Source organism: Notechis scutatus, chromosome 1 (genome assembly GCF_049901735.1).
Source record: "Notechis scutatus isolate UNSWTSFEM ecotype Mainland chromosome 1, rNotScu1.2, whole genome shotgun sequence".
Classification (NCBI taxonomy): domain Eukaryota; kingdom Metazoa; phylum Chordata; class Lepidosauria; order Squamata; family Elapidae; genus Notechis; species Notechis scutatus.
In genome coordinates, this window is record NC_142009.1 from 32391891 (window position 1) to 32409252 (window position 17362).

The 17362-nt window shown below is 39.0% G+C and overlaps 1 long non-coding RNA gene across 1 annotated transcript in view; it reads left to right on the top strand.

Annotated features, from left to right (window-relative positions):
* Nucleotides 1–1875: 1875 nt before the first annotated feature.
* Nucleotides 1876–17362, top strand: part of LOC148132741 (uncharacterized) — a 146792-nt gene continuing 131305 nt past the window's right edge. The window contains exons 1-2 of the long non-coding RNA XR_015748646.1: nt 1876–2157; nt 8356–8461. This is a non-coding gene — a long non-coding RNA (uncharacterized LOC148132741). The remainder of the gene's footprint in view (nt 2158–8355; nt 8462–17362) is intronic.

Here is a 17362-nt window from a genome sequence, read left to right on the forward strand (position 1 = left end):
AGCTGAGTTGTGGGTTGTGTGACTTACTTTTGATACAGTCAGCATGGTAGTCAATGTACAGGTCGTTCTCTCCATTGTCTAGACGTTTTTTGAGTTCAGTGCGGAGTACATGGGAGCAGGCATGTTGCTGTATGGTTAGGTCAGGGCGACAACGGAAGTTCTTATGGTTGGTGTTGGTTTTGGCGAGTGAATTTATAGTAAACGAATTTATGTTTGCTTGATTCATTTTTGCAAATGACCCTGCAGAAGCGTGGGACCACAGAGCCGTCTCTGTTTTTGAGCTCTTGGCCAATGCGGGAAATGTCAAGTATTTCATCAGGGGAGATGGTTGATGCTTGATAATCACTGATGATGTTTCAGACAGTTGTGATGTCATCATTATCATTGATGTCCTCTAGACCAAATAAGATGGTGTTTGGACGTTTCCATTCACACTCAACAGCTTCTCTGATGAGGATTGGGATATCATTATTTGTCTGGCTTATGTTTTTTTGTGGATTGGGTTGTGGTTGTTGGACAGAGATGTGGTTTGTAGCTATTGGATGTTCAGGTTTTTGCGTTGTGTCTTTTTTTTTCAAGGTTGGATAATCTTTCTTTTAAGGTGTCCAGGGATGCTACTATGGTGTCAGGGGATGTTATTCGTGTTTCAATGGTGTCAACTCTTTCCAACAGATCCAGTTTGGGTCTGCATCATTTGCAGAGATATGGAAACTCATTGGATGATTCTAGGTATTGAATCATTTGCTCGGGTAATCCCAAGCAGTCATGATGAGCGTCTTTGTTACACAGAGGACATTTGATGGAGTTTTCATTATCCTTTAGAGTTTTGTAGCATTTAAGGCATGTGCAGGAGTCTTGTGGTTCATTGGTGGGAATTACTTTCTCTTTAGGTTGTGGTTTGGCATTGGATTTTTTTCTTGGCATGGTAGGTTTGTTAAGATGGTACGTTGATTAAATTAATTAATGGAACAATTTTGGGTAATCAATATAGCCAATATCACACCAATCAATCAATTGCAGTAATCTCTCTAGTCAGATAATATTCCTGAGCAACAATCAGCCTAATCAATTAATTACACTAATCATTAATCACACTGTTCAATTAAATTCACTAAATCACTGATTTTACTAATCAATTAAATTACATGAATCTTGATGTTTTAAACTAATCAGTAATCACACTATTTGTACTAAACACTCTAATCACACTAATCAATTAAAACAATAAATCAATTAAACCATTAATGAAATATTTTATAGAAATTGATTATCTAATCATTGATATAGGTGATGAGGTAGAAAAGTTGTAAGTTTTGAGGTAATGAATTAATCAGAGTTTGGTTAAAGTAATGAGGTAGTATTGAGAGTCTGCAAGGAAAGGGTTAATTCTTTTACTAGCAGCTGTGATTTACTGGGTGGGAGGAATTTATTGCTCTGATTGCTGTTGCTATTACTCCGTAAACAATAGGCTGTAACAAAGCACACTGGATTTTTGAAAGAGAGCAAAACTCGCTGAATTAAAACACTTTAACTACAATCAATATGTCTCTGAATAAGATTGTTTTCCAATAGTTTCCTAAAGTTCTTCAAGTTGAGTAGTAGTAAAAATACAGTCCAGAAATTTGGGTTAACCAACCCAAGCTGTCCTTTACTTTTAAAGTTACTTCTAGTTGCAATATCTTTTTTTTTTTAAACTAAATCTGACAGTCACTCCAGATCATTAATCACAGCTATTTTCCTCCTTTGAGTCCCACTTTCCAGGGAAAATTCCACTGCAGAAATTGGAGTGATTTTTACCAAGACTAAGCACGCTGTTACAAGATCTTTCCTTTCTTTTTCACTTCTGTCTCAGCTGCCTTCCTGGCTTTGATTTAGCCATGCTGGCAGTTCTCTTTTTAATTCAGAAGGAGGGGTTTTCTTCGGGTCAGTCGAGGAGACTCTCCTCTCCTCGTGACCACCGAAGCATTCCTCTGCCTTTACCACCCGTCCAGGGTGACTTTCAGCTCCTAAGAACCTCAGGGCTTTCTCCTCTCTCCTTGTTTCTCCCTGCCAGCTGTCCGATGTGGCTCTGGGGAAACTGTGTGGGGGATATTAATGGAAACACGTTGTCTGGCGGGGAAGATACTTCTATCAGCTGTGTGAGGGATTTAAATGAAGGTACATTGTTTGCACTCCGCTGGCTCCAAGTGATCCAGTTCAAGAGCTCCACCAGTGTGGTTAATAGGGCTCAATGGTGTTATATATTTGCATACTTGAAATACTGCATTGTGATTGGTCCGTCAATACTGCCTTTTGATTGGTCCTCAATACTGCTTTTAATTGGTCCGTCTGACGGTGGGAACTTCAAGGAGCTGTCATTGGCCGCGAGCTGCGAGCAGCCGCTATAAAAGAGGCTGCTGCGGCTCCGGTTTTGTTGAAGTCACTAAGAGCTAAATAAAAGAGCTTGAAGTCTAACTGGTCTCGAGTGCTCCTTCCCGCGACAGAACAGATGGAAAGAGCTTCACTGCTCTGGGAAAGGAGAGGAGGGCTCCGGATCAGTTAGCAGGAGCTCCGCCAGCATTATTAGGGCTCCACGGCTTCAGAATCTAGCGTTTTTGGGCTTGTTTTTTGGGCTCTGGTTTACTCACGGTTACTGGTGCAGGCGGCAGCTTTAAAAGTGATTTCTGGTGCAGGTGGTGGCTTTATAGGGAGATAGTGCTCCAGGAGCGAGAGACTCACCTTCCTAGCTGTGCGCCGCCATTTCCAAAAACTTCTACTTCTACAGTCTTGCCCTCAGGCAATATTTGCAATTTTACAAGTGTTATCAAGGAAGAATGACAGCAGTAAAAGGAGGCTTAGCAAAGATGCTGACAAAAGCTCATACATGTCTCATTCTGTTTTCCTAAGTTGCTACAAAGTCCCCCCTTGCCAACTGCAAGTTATCCATAATAACTATTATTTATCTAATTTACCTTCCGCGTTATTTTGCATAGGAGATCAATGCATCATATATAGTACTCCCTCCTCCTATTTTCTCTACCACGAGGTAAGTTGTGGTAAAACAGTGATGGGGCCAAAGCCACCCTGTGAGGTCCTATAGCTGTGGGTGGGCTAGAAATAAGCCAAGTATTTTAACTACTACACTACATTGGCTCTCATGTATATGTTGATAAAGTAATAAAATATTGTATGTGACAGTTTCCTTAACTGTCCAATCTAGCTAAGTTATTTTAGCCTTATCTATCCCTAACAGAGGGATAGTGTCAAGGCCACATAAAGAGTTAGTACTATTTTATACTGCTTTGGTAAGACCACACTTGGAATACTGCATCTAGTTTTTGTCACCACAATATAACATTTTTTGACACTCTAGAAAAGGTCCAGAGAAGAGCAACAAAGATCATTGAGGACTGGAGGCTAAAACATATGATGAACAGTTGCAGGAACTGGGCATGTTTAGTTTAATGAAGAAAAGGACTAGCAGTGATAATGTTTGAGGGGTTGACACAGAGAATAGGAGGTCAGCTTATTCCCCAAAGCATCTGAGGGCAGAACAAAAAGTAAAGGATTGAAACTACAATAACCAAGGAGAAATCCAACCTAGAACTAAGAAGAAATTTTCTGACAGAACAATTAACCAATGGAACAGCTTGCCTCCAGAAGTTGAGAGTGCTCCATCACGGGAGGTTTTTAAGAAGATATTGGACACTTATTTGTCTGAAATGGCATAGGGTCTTCTGCTTGAAGAGGGGATTTGACTAGAAGACCACCAAGGTCTCTTCCAACTCTGTTATTTTGTATCTATTCATCTTTAAAAAATACATAGCACCTAACAGAATAAGAATAAAAGAATGCAGAATGCCGAAGATGGCAGAGTCTGGCATACACTGTTTTTGAGAGACTGCATCTAATATGATTCTGTAGTACCTGGCAGCAAACTTGAATCACGCTAGAAATATCTTCACTGCCTTGCCCACCCATTGATTAGGTCTTTGTTTTTATAAAACAGTGTTTTAGTATTTACAAAACAGAATTTACATAACATTGTTTCTGTCAAACCCCCTGTGTCTTTTCTTTGATTTTATTATTAACCGTTTTATTTCTTTTCTGGTATTTAAAAAGAGCCATTTCAACAAGTTAGAAAGTTAATGATATGCATTTCCATCTAAAGACTGAAAATGTATATCATTCAGCTAAAGACTGGGAATGTTTAATACTATCTTCCTTAAAAAAATGTGGTGCACCAGAGGTGGTATTCAGCAGGTTCTGATCAGTTCTGGAGAATGGGTAGTAGAAATTTTGAATAGTTCGGAGAACCGGCAAATAGCACCTGTGACTGGAGATTTTATCCCCTTCCCCTGCCATGCCCACCAAGCCAGGCCCACAGGTAGTAAAAAACCAAGCCACACCCACAGGTAGTAAAAAACATTGAATCCCACCACTGGTGGTGCCCCTTTCAAGTAATCCAAGGAAACCAACTAGAGGAAAGCAAACAAGATGAGAAAATGCAGCTAAATAAATAAAAATGGGAGCCATTTCCTAAGGCTTGAGAAAGACAAATGGCAAACTAATTTTATTTGTTAAGTGGTTTTTCTTTCTTTCCAAGACCATTGGCAAGCCAGGAATCTCACATGGCTCTTCTAAGCAGTAATAATTATAAGGCCAACGGTAGCTTAATTAGCTTCTTGTTGCTGAACAACTTGCCATTATGTCTGAGTTGGCGATCCATAAGATCTGGTCTAGGAACCTTGACTGAGGCACCAGATTGGTGTTCTTATTGTAGACATCAGGAAATTGCATTGAAAATGGCAGTCGTTCTTTCTACACAGCAGGCTAGGCTGAAGGGCTCTCAGTTTAATAACAATAATGCATTGAGATACATATTTTTGACCACAATCAGAGCCTGGAGAAGAGAAATTTGAAATTTCTCTTGCAAGCTAGAATGAGCTAGCATTTGGACCATGAAAATTGCTACCACACGGCTTGGTGATGGTTTTCAATCTGTGTGGCTTTAAAGGGGATTGGGCAAGATCATAGAAGATACTTCAGTAAATGACTTTCATAGAAGCACTGAAGAAAATTGAAGACTTGACAGAAGGACGGTCTAACAATCCTTCTACCTCTAGTGCACAATGTCTTTCTTCCTGATATGTTTTCCCCTGCATCAAATTTATGTTGCAAATGTGTAAAATATGAAGAGTAACTTTTATCATGCATGGTGAACTTCCAAAAAAGCCAAGAAAATGTTGGGTTCAAATACATTCAGTAATACAAAGAATTTGAAACACCAAATATTCAACTGAAACCAAGGGTTTCTTGGTGGGGGGGTGTTAATGGACAAATAACTAGAAAGGCCTTGTGGACGATTGTTTTTGTATATGGTTATAACAGTGAGATTATTATATGCACAAAGAAGGAAAGATTGAAATACCTACAATGGAGGACTGGTTTTGATAAAGATGACAGAATTAGCAGAGATAGTAAAACAGACCTGTTTAATCAGTAACTACATTTTTTAGTGACTGGAAATCTTTTATGATTTTTTTTGCTGAAAAGGGACAAGCAGGTACTTATGATTTATGAGTCTGGTGATTAGAAAGGTAGATTATGAAAAGAAGAGAGATATAAAGGTATCTTAGAGAGAGAGGATGAGATTCAAATGCATTTGTAACTGCTGTAAAGAAGACCCAAATTCATTCCTTTCCTTTCCTTTTTTTCCATTACTTTTTCTTTTATTTCTTCTTTTCTCACCACTTTCCTTTTCCATATTTACTTATTTTCTTTTCCTTTTAAACGTTTTTCTTCTAAAAAATGTTTTTTAACGACACCAGCTACAAATCAGGAGACTGTGACTTCTAGTTCTGCATTAGTCATGAAAAACTGAGTTTTATGAGTTTTAGTCCTGCATTAGGCAAGAAAACCTTGGGCCAATCACTCTCTTTTAGCCCAACCTACCTTACAGGACTGTTGTGGTGAAATAGGAAGGAGAAGGAGTATCAGGTATGTTTACCGCCCTGAGTTATTTATAACAGAAATCTCCAACCTTGGTAACTTTAAGACTTGTGGACTTCAAAGTCCACAAGTCTTAAAGTTGCCAAGGTTGGAGTCCCCTGATTTATAAAAAAATTAAAAATGAAGGCAGGATACAAAAAACCTCCCAACAACAGCAAAAAAGAAAGATAATTTTATGATTGAATGGAGGTATCTTGGTTTTATTTAGTGTTCTATCCTTATAAACAAAAGGAGAAGATGTGACAAGAAAAACAAAAAAGAATAAGTACAAGATAAGGCACTAAATCAAAATCAAAGAAATAATGTATAATAAAACAGATATTTATGCTAAATGATGTTGAAGAAAGCAGTAGGTGGGCTTAGATCCTTTTTTCCAATATTCTTCCCTTCTTGTCAGTTCTCTACTAATCTAACTTTCTCCTTCTGACATCTGATTTAAATGTGCCTGTATCTCAACCTCATTTGGTAGGCTAGAAGATTCTTTTTCCTTGCTAGTTTTTGCTTGCAATCCAGACAGATCTATGTGCAGATGGCTTTTGAAATTAGACTGGGAGGGGGATAACAACATTACAGCAAGGACTAAATGACCCCCTGGGCCATGGGCTGTCCTCTTCAGCAGCCAAAGGCATGCTTTTGTAGATGGAAGAAGACAGGAATCATGAGGACGGATTGGGGACTACTGAAATGTGAAGATGGCTCTAGGAATTTATATGGAATATTGATTTACTTATTTATTTATTGCATTTATTTCCCACCACAATCATTTTAACCGTCGGCATCTTCCATGATAGATGAATGAATATGCAGAAAGCTAAAATACAGTGACTACAGAACTAGGCTAGCAAAGATGAATGGCTCAGCAAAGCTCTGAAAAGATGAGAGCTGCCGACATCAGCAAAAGTGAACATCAATTTCACAATTACTTACTTGGAATGCTGGCTGTGGCCTGAAAGCCACAGTGCTTTCTTTAAAGCTCTCAAAAAATTGCCACTGAATTATAATTTTTACTGTGACAAAAGGGCAAAATCACTCCATGCATGGAGTGTAATTATATATATTTTAATATTTAATGAGGGCACTATAATTCTAATTACATTAAGTGTAAATTAAACCAAAATTAGCACTTGTGTTGGCTCTGCTATATGTTATTGAATTATTAATTAAATGTATATGTTGCCTATTTCATTATCCAAAGCAACTCTGGGCAGCTTACAATACAATAAAACATAAATATATAAAAAAAATTAAAATTACAAAAGTTAAACAAAGACATCCGTCCATCCGTCCATCCGTCCATCCGTCCATCCGTCCATCCGTCCATCCGTCCATCCATCCATCCGTCCATCCATCCATTCATCATTTTAGAGTTTTGGAGCCTTTGGATGTCAAAGAAATAGAGCATTCTGAAATGTTAGTTTTGCAATCCCTGAAGCTGAGAGATAGTTCATTACATTAAGAGAAGATGACAGACAGCCTCAAAAAAAAAAAAAAAAAAAAAGCACCGACTCAGTCCCTTCTAAACTGGAATGACTTTAATTCCACAATCTGAGATAAATATTGTCTTCATTTTCTTATCTCTAACTATAAAACCTACTTAGCGTGGGTTTCTTTTCAGGTAAGGTTGTGGAAAGTCAGTTATAGAAATCTCTGGGATAATAAGATTATCTAGACTCTGATAGTCTGGTTTCAGGCTCAGATGGTGGAGAGAATTGCCTTGGTTGCTGTTTTGGATGACTGTGGCAGGAATTGGATCCATGAGTATGTATGTATGTATGTATGTATGTATATATATATATATATATATATATATATATATATATATATATATATATATATATATATATATATATATATATGGATCTTTGGTTATTCGGGTTTCTCCCGTAAGATTCAAAGTATCTAGGCAGCGTTTGGCGAGGTCCCACTCGCCATCTTCAGGCTGGTGCTTTCGGCACACCTGCTTGCACTGGCACTAAGCAGCACCAGCCTGAGATGGCAGTGGGACTCGCACGCTGCCTGTACGATGCTGAGCAGCTGTAACAAAGATCCACATACAAATACCAGCGAGAACCTCAGAAAATATATATATATATATATATATATATATATATATATATATATATATATATATATATATATATATATTTATTTATTTATCTGTTGGCTCATTCAGTGGCTTTTGATTCTGTTGACTCTGCTATTCTTCTGGGTCACTTCTAAGGGTCAGAATTGGGGTAACCAGTTTGATGAATATTGAGCCTTTTCCAGTTTATGACTACTCCATTTGTTTGAATGTAGCTATTGGATGAATTCTAAGATAAAATTAATATGCCAATGATAACCATCTATGTATCTCTACCCCAGGCAAAGTTAATGAGGCAGTGAAAGTGCTAATGCAGATTCTGGAGACTATGGCTGTTTGGACTGGGATATGAAGAAATAACTCATGTCAAGCAAGACAGAGTGGATGGTAAGTCTGCTAACTCCAGGGCTGCATCACCTTTGACCCTTGACAACATTGTACTAGCTCTAAAAGAAGAAGTATTCAACCTGGGAGATTTTCTTGGACATATTGCCCCTGCTGAAGGCATCATCAGAAAGAAGTTCTGGGTACAATTTCCCCGCTCCCTCTCTCCCATTCCCCCTCTCTCTCACCTCTTAAGTATTACTGTAATTTACTTTACATAGGGCTGTTCTTGATGATGCCTCAGAAAAATTGGTTGGTGGAGAATGTACCTGCCCTTTGATAATAGTCATAGTCTACTGATATTACCGAGGCAACAGTAGCTTTCAGTAGTTTACAAGTGCAGATGAAGATGCTGCATAGAACTATAAAACATGACTTAGTGTGAGTTTGGGTAGCTTTGAGTTTGCCTGTTGAAGATACAATCTGCCTACTTAATATGCACAGATGAAGAGGGCCTGTTGAGAATGAAACACCATCTGTTGTATTTATTACATTGATTGATCATGGTCTAAATATTGCTATATTGTTTTGTATTATTACTATGCATATTGCTTTACATCTCTCAGAGTTGACTGCAATTAAAAAGGTCCAGAAGGTTCATTAATGAATAAATACATATTAAAAATGTTCTGATACATGCATTTTTGCAAGCACTTTCCTTTTATATAATGCCTTTAATGCTTATTTTACAAATATGTGCCATTTTATGCATAGCTTTTCATAGTCTGTATTTCAATTCCATTTTCATCACAAAATTCTAAGAATGAGAATATCAAGAGATATCTGGATTACGTTTTGCATATAAATATAGGAAAAATGAATTTGCTAAGTTGTTATCCACAGGTGAACCCAATAAAATGGTTTTTCATCTCTTTCATTATGTTATATCCTTTGCACATTGTTTCTCATTCATATCATTATCTATTCATTGTTAGATTTATCTAGTTATAGCATTTGGCTGTGAAAGCTGGATACTGAGGAAAAGTAAGAGAAAGATAGACGTTTTTGAATTATCATTTTGGAGACACTTATTAATAGTGGATTGGGGGTGGGGAAAGCAGTCAGTTCCAGACCAAATGAAAGCAGTTAACTACCTTGAGGCCACAATCAGAAAAAGATTCCATATTTGGGCTTGTAATGGGAGTGGTTGATGGGCTAGAAAAAAAATATGCCTGGCAAAATTGAAGAAGGGAAGGCAGCACATTAGGTAGATGGATGGGAGCAAAGAGATTGCGGGAATGTTGTTGGAAGAGCCATGAATTATTCCTGAAGACAGATGAAAATGGCAGTCATTTGTCCACATAGTCACCAGGAGTTGACCTGGGCTCAATGACACCACACTAACTGATGGATTTTGATTTTGCCTTCTATGAACTTAAGGGGGAATCTGTAATATTCCCTCCTCCAACTTTATCTTCATAACAACAGCCTTGAGTGGTATATTTACCTCAGAGACACTGGGAGGTGCAAAATCAGCAAGGCACTATTACTGAGGACTTGAAACAGCTCCCCCTTAGTTAAACAGCTTAAGCACTACTGCATCCTGGTTTACATGAAATATACCAATACAGTACACATGACCTTCACCCATTTTATTTACTTAAAAGTGCACATAGTGCTTTACAATGTGAAGAGGACAGGTTTCTGCTTGCAGTCTAAATTGTTGATAAAGAACAACAAAGAACAAAACAACCAGAAAGCAATATTGCAAAGATTACAAGGAGAACATGTTTGGTATTTTCTTAGGTAACTTTGCCGGTGTGTTTATTTGTCCTGGTTGTTTACACTGTACTGGATTTATAAGCTTCCTATATATGAGATAATTTACAATAGTGACAAATATCTGTAGCTTGGGAGTAGGATGAAGGTAAAGGTTCATTCTCTGAGCTTGTGGATTGGTTTCTGTTTCGTTACCAGGGTAGGTAACATCGGCAGTGAAGTTTAGGGCATGTCAGTGTCAGTCAGTGTAGATGACTGTGGCTGGTTTTGTGAGGTGTATACCATTGTTTTCATTTGTCTTTCACATAAATTTAATCTCATTTATCACTCACCATTCATTTATTTTCAATTATACATTGAATGTGTGTGATGATTTAGATTGGGATTAATGTTCAATAATTTGTGCGTCATCATCTATGATTAATTAGGGACAAACAAAAGGCAAATCTATGGGGTATACTTTCCTAAGAGCCTGATACAGGAAGAGAGTTTCAGCATAAGAAAGCCATTTGGTGGTGCTGATGTTACAAAATAGGAGATTCTTGCTGCCTTTGCTCATTGCCTTTGCTTGCAGACTGTGGACGGATGAGATGACAACAAAAAGCATAAATTATAGCACTGGCCAACTGGTAAACAAGAAAATCGGTCTGAATCAGTTGTTTCAGATTGTTCTGCTAAAAGCCATGTATCTACTGCACAACTGCTCAGTCTTGGCAGGATGTGAATCCTATAAATCTTGAAGAGAAGTTCTTACTATCTGAAGTTTAGTTTCAAAACATTTGATGGGCAGGTTCTTGGAAGATGATGTGGGTGATTGTATCTTAAGGAAAAAAGATCAGGACTGGTATCTGAAGCTATTCCCATGGCAGCGACATGACAGAAGGCTGGAATCCAAGAAAAGGATCAAAGCAGAGGAATCATGCAGGAACCAGAATCCCAGTTGTGGAGACAACATTCAGTACTATCTTTCTTGTAGCTTGTTGATTAGCTACTAGTGAGAATGGGGCAGTAGATTCCAGCATGCCTCCCAAATTATGGCACTTATCTTTTTTGAGAATAAGCTTGCATCTTGAGCCAAAGCCTATGCATAAATGAAATATAAATCACAAGGAAGATTATGAAAGGAAATGGAGGCAGCCTGGAGAATCGATGAGGCAAAAATGAGAGGCTGAGAAACAGGGGATCTTCTGTCCGTGCACGATTGTCATGGTGGCAGCAGCTTCGTCACTGAATGATTGGCCAGTTAGGAGAAGGCCTTCTCCTGGACTGTTCCAAGACTATGGATATGTTTCTGGCACTCACTTTCTCAGAATTTAGAAAAATTGTAAAGACTTTTCTCTTTTACAAAACTTCTAAGTTTTAAAGTTGTCTTTGTGCTTCCTTTAATGTTAATTTTTATCTGAGTTTAAATTACCCAGTTTTTATTTTTTAAAACATTTTAAGTTGCTTAATCCTTGTCAGAATAGAAAGGTGACATATAAATTAAATCATATTAAAGAGATGTGTCTGCAGGATCCAGTGCTTTGTCAAAACCCTTGTGAAGCTGCACCTTTTCTATCCATGCAATGTTATGTTGCCCTTATGAAAGAGGTAGCAATTGCATTGTATGAGCTGCTATTATCATTTGCTCTCTCTCAGTCCTCCCTGTCTATACCTCTGATAAATACTAAATAAAGTTCATGGGTGACTGAGGATTTAAGTAAAAACCCTCTAATCAGTCTAATATTTTAATCACTACTCTACTTTTTTCCGATGGGGAAGGGGAATGTAGGAAAACTATAATCTGATTTTTTTTACTAGACAACACATGTCACTTTGTGCAAGCCAATGTTTGTGGGTGTTTTTAACTTCTTCAGCTGTTTTAATAAACTCCACCCAAGCATGGAGTGATCTGATGCTGCCTTTATAATTTTGACCAAATACTGGGTCTTGCAGACTACCATTAGGAAGGTTCTGCAACATTTATTGATTTGATTTGATTTATGTCTCATCATTCTGACAAGGACTCAAGTGACTAACAATTTTTTTAAAAAACAACAACAAAAGCAGAAAATTACAAAATTACAAAGCAGATTAAGATCTGTCAGCTCTCCCAAATAGACCAGATAGGAAACACAACTAGATGAGCTAATTCTACTTTATTGCAAAGTTATAAGACAGGGGTGTCAAACTCACGTCGTCACGGCAGCATCACATAATGTTTCAGGATGTTTTCCCCCTCCACTAAACAGGGTGTGGGCATGACCAGCACGTGATGCATTCAGCCTGCGGGCTGGGAGTTCGACAGCCCTGCTATAAGAGAATCTTGCAAGTATAAAGGTACTTCCCATTTCCACTTTTGATCATCTGACCAATAAGGATCTCCTTCCTACATCTCTTTCTCTGATCATTAAAAAATGGTGGGCTCCTGCCTCTCTTGTCTGATTGTTTCCTAGGCAGTGCCTTTTCCCTTGTTCCCCTAGGTCGGGCGTCCACGGACTCCTACCGGGCGTGCCTTGGGCCCCCTCTTTCCCTGAAAAGGGCTTCCGGTGAGCTTTCCAGAGCTCACCGGAGCCTTTTTAAAACGGCCCAGCTGAGCACCGGGCCGCGCCCAGGAGCGGTACAGGCCCGCTCAAAAGTTGGGACCCTAGGTCACTGGTATGTTTCAAATATTTTTACCACCGTTTCGGTAGGTGTGGCTGGGTGGGCGCACTTTGCACGTGCGCACACACTGCACACTTTGCGCAGGCACGGAGGCTTTCTGACTCACCTCCTGCAAGTCTGCACTCTTTCTGTTGCTTCAGCAGCTGCCGCACGGCAATCTGCTTGCCGCGCAAAGCAGCTGCACTTCAAAAGCAAGACATAAAGATTAGTATGGGAGCCCAGGTAGCTGGGAGCGCCCAATAGCAGGGTTTTGGAGAGAACCAGTTCAGTCTCTGCTGCTTATCGGTGCTACCAGCTCATCAGAACTGGGCCGAACCAGTAGAATACCACCACTCCCCTAGGTCACACATACCATTGTTTTTTTTTTTTTTTTTTTGCTCATTTGGATGTAAGTTTATCCTAAAGAAAGTGAAGGGCTTCAGATTTTAATTTTCTTTCTCTGGTGGATTGCTGATGATGAAATTATTCATTAAACCCACATGCAACACCTGGTGAGGGTTAACTACCAGGCACAATATGACCTTGTTGTCTTTTTCTTTGAGAGAAAAGAGGCAGGTTGGGAGGAACAGTAGGATTTTTTTTTAAAAAGGAAAGGATTAAAGCATCTGTTCAGCACACAACAGAAGCATTTTCTAAAAATAATGAAATGGAATTATGTGAAATAATTAAAATCGGCTTTGTTGCTAATAGCTAGCTTATTAGTGCACAGCCACTAAAAGTCTATTGTATGATAGGATGAAACAATTGAAAAAAATGTCCATCTCAAAAAATTCAGTTCAAGTCTGGTATTTTGAGTGGAGAATCTTAAAAGGATGTTTCCACACAATGTGGTTTTATTTTAATTATGTTCACCAAACTCTAAGAGTAACATTGAGAAAATAAAATTTCATTGTTTTATTTCATGCTATTCCATTTATGAAATAGGGTATTTTTGTAATTTATCTTCTAAAATAGGCTGAAAATGATGCTCATTTTACAAATGCTTCATGACAAGACAATGCACTTGAATTACTTCTACTATGTTCAATTCCTGTTTTTCTATCCATAGAGAATTCAAGGCATATTTTGGGTAGTTCTAATAAAGTCATTATCTTGTTGAGGTTTAGAGCCAGTGTAAAGTAATGAAGGGATTAAGCTATTAGATTAGGGTTTGGGAAACCCAGATCCAAGTCCAATACAACTTTGGAAACTGACTGATGGACCAATCACTTTCTCTCAGCTTAGCCTGCCTCATAGAGTTATTGTTATGAGATAAAATGAGAGGCAACCCTCAACTAAGTCACATGAGGTCCTGCAAAAAAGGGAGGAAGGAAGTAGCATCAAATAGAACGATAGTATTACCCAGGTATTTAGAGGCATGGAAAATTGGCCTTCTATGGATTGAGGTATTCTTTAACTTGTATATGTAATGGCCTTGGAGTGGCCTTGGAAAAAATGTCAGAATAGGATGATGGACTCTTGGGAGCTGGTGCAGATGCAGTAAGTCCATTTGAAGATAGAACATAACTGTTCTGACCTGGCTCCCAAACATGAAAAAAAAAACCAGTAGTTAAATAAACGTTCCCTTTATTAAGAGTGCCAGCAGCTCCGGCAAAAATTCTCCCTCTCTCTCCCTCTCCCCCTCCCTTCCTCCCCCTTCTCTCTCTCCTAACAAGTCTGTCAGGTAGGGAGATTAATAGTTATCTGCCACACCTCCTCATCCCCACCCCCTGCCTTTTATCCCCAGAGCTAGGATGAGGCTTCGCTAGCAGCGGTGGTTAGATTTCCACTGATCTCCTCTCTTCTGCCTTCTGCGCATCTGCAAGTCAGGCACTGGACCCAGCTGTCCCTCCTCTTCCTCATCAGCCACCCCCAGACCTGGGGGCTGTTGACTCTCCATCTGAGGGCTGATGGATAGCCCAGGCTCCACCTCTGTTTCTGTCTCTGACAGCTCCATTCCGTCTTCCACCTCGGAGTTCTCAGGTTGCCTTGATGCTGGCCCTGGCTCCCACGCTGCTTCCTCATCTGATTCAGCTGCTGGATGGCCAGTGGCTGACAGGCCACAAGAGTAACTCTTAAGAAGCCCCTCCAAAATTATTACTGTTATGGCCTTTTATGTATATACAGTATAACTCGAGATGACAAACATACCTAATACTTCTTTTCTCCTCTTTTCTCCAAAGCAAAAACCCTATGAGGTGGGTTGGGTTGAGAGAGTGACTGACCCAAAGTCAACCAACCACCTTTCATGCCTAAAGGAGACCTTGAACTCACAGTCTCCTGGTTCTAGGCTAGCACCTTAGCTTCTGTAGCAAACTGATCACCCTTCCCATTCACAGAATTTCCTCCAGGTGGCAATACTGAATTATTTACTTAAAATTTCTGAATTCCATCCTTTTGTACACATCAGACAAATATAAGTAATAAATAATTTAAACATCTTGTGATGACCCAGGGTGGGATACAAAATAAACACAGTCACAAAAAACAGGTGAAGTCCCTTTTATTCCTTCACTTTGCTTCCAAGCTCCAAATATCCTTGATTGGACACAAAAAACTCCCACACAAGCAGTTACAAGAAGGAGGAAATGCCGTTTAAATTATAAAGAGTAAAAAGCAACACAAACCAGTCAAGATAAGGGCTGGATATCCACAGATATCAGAACACAACACACTGGGAAGAATACCAAACTCAGAGAGGAACAATAAACTAAAGATATTTCCATGGTTTGTTTCCAGCACTCGCCCATATGCATGTTCATCCTCTTATCCAGTTGTCACAGCTGCAGCCCATGAAGAGGATCAAGGCCCTCTCAACCCCAGTAGACCAAGTCTCTCCCTTATCCTCTCTTCCCTGCATGCCCTAGGATGGAGAGGGGATGGGCCTGGGTCCTCCTCTGACTGCCTAGCTGGCCTCTGCCCTTCCCCAGCCTCCTTCACAACCTCTGAAGCCACACTTCCACTCCCTGTCAGCTGTTCCTCCTCTCCCTCAGAATCAGTCTCCACCAGGAGCATGACACATCTAGTAGAGGCATAATTTCATGCTCCCCAGAATAAGTGTTTGTTTGTTTTTTCTCATTTTGCATCCATCTCTTCTGCCTCTGTCTTCTCTATTTTTTCTGTGATTGGTTCTTAATGATCTGCTGCTGAAAGGGAAAGTAGCTATTATTGAAGGACCCTAACAAGGATAGTCTTATGTAGTAAGAGAGGAGGAACAGACCAGAATTCTTTCAAATTTATATGAGAGATTGATCAACAATTATTGAAAGTATTTGGTCACAGCTGTTAAGCTAGAAATGATGCTGCTAATTACTAGATACAATAGGAAATTACTTTTTGACCCTACGATATTGCATATTAGGTATCTTTATTTATGAAGTAAAGGAAACAAGCACAAAACCTATGATGTTTTCTATTCGCTTAGATTCCTTTCATATATAAGTAGGACCTAAAATGGAGCTCTAATGAGATTCAGTGGCAAATTATGCAAAGAGCGAAAAGGGAGCAAATACTCTTTAAGAGAACTATGTGTGATTTGCAGCCTCTTGATGTTGCATCTATTTCACAAATGTTCAAAGCATATCTTGAAGATAAATTTTACAGTAGTCATCTATACCAGCTAACTGCCAAAAGCTGCTGACACTATAAAATCATCTCTAAAATAAAAATAAAAAAGGAAATAAAATATAAATTCAGTTATCTGGGAATGAATGTATCCTACTAAATGCATCTTGGTATGTATTTCACATCTTAACTACAATTATGATACATGTAATCCCCAGAGCTCAAAGTTCTGCTATAGTTCTGTAAACTTTTTTTTAATATTAAAGGTGCATTATATTTTCCCACGCTACTAGATTTGGCCCAAGTTTGGAATAGTTATTATTTGGCACCCAATGAGGTCCATATACTTTTTTGCTCCTTAAAAACAGGTTCTGACCAGTTCCCTTGGGGGCATATTCCAAGTCCCATATAATGTTTTTGATGTGATCCCATTCCACAAGGCTGACATCAACAAGAGTAGGCCGAATCTAGTGTTTGGATCACATTTTTACATACTGGACTAAGCAGATCTAACTAGCAGATCTAACCACCCATATCTGTTCTGACAGTTTTGCTTCATTTTGTGCCACAACCTAAAATACAACTTTTTTAAAATACAACTTTTTTAAAAAAATTGTAGTACTTATTTTAGGTCTTGGATGTCAAACTCAACACCTCATGTAGCCATCATGTGACATATTGTGATGTTTTTTCCCCTTCATGGAGCTGATATGGGCATGGCCTGAATGTGCCACATCAGGCCCAGGGACCGCCAGTTTGACACCCCTGTTCTAAGGCAAGGGCCAATCAATGCTAGTGTTTATTCTAGGTTAGTAGAGCCAATCAAAAGATCAACTTCCCTTCCTAAAGACATATTTCTAAGTAGCTCTCAAACCTTTTTCAGATCTGCCAGATATTTAACTCAAAGTACATTCCTTAAACTCAGCCCAGGTCTAGCCTTGGTACAGTTCAGTGTGACTTCTTCAATGGTTGTAGAGGAGAAATCTAATCTTTAGCAAC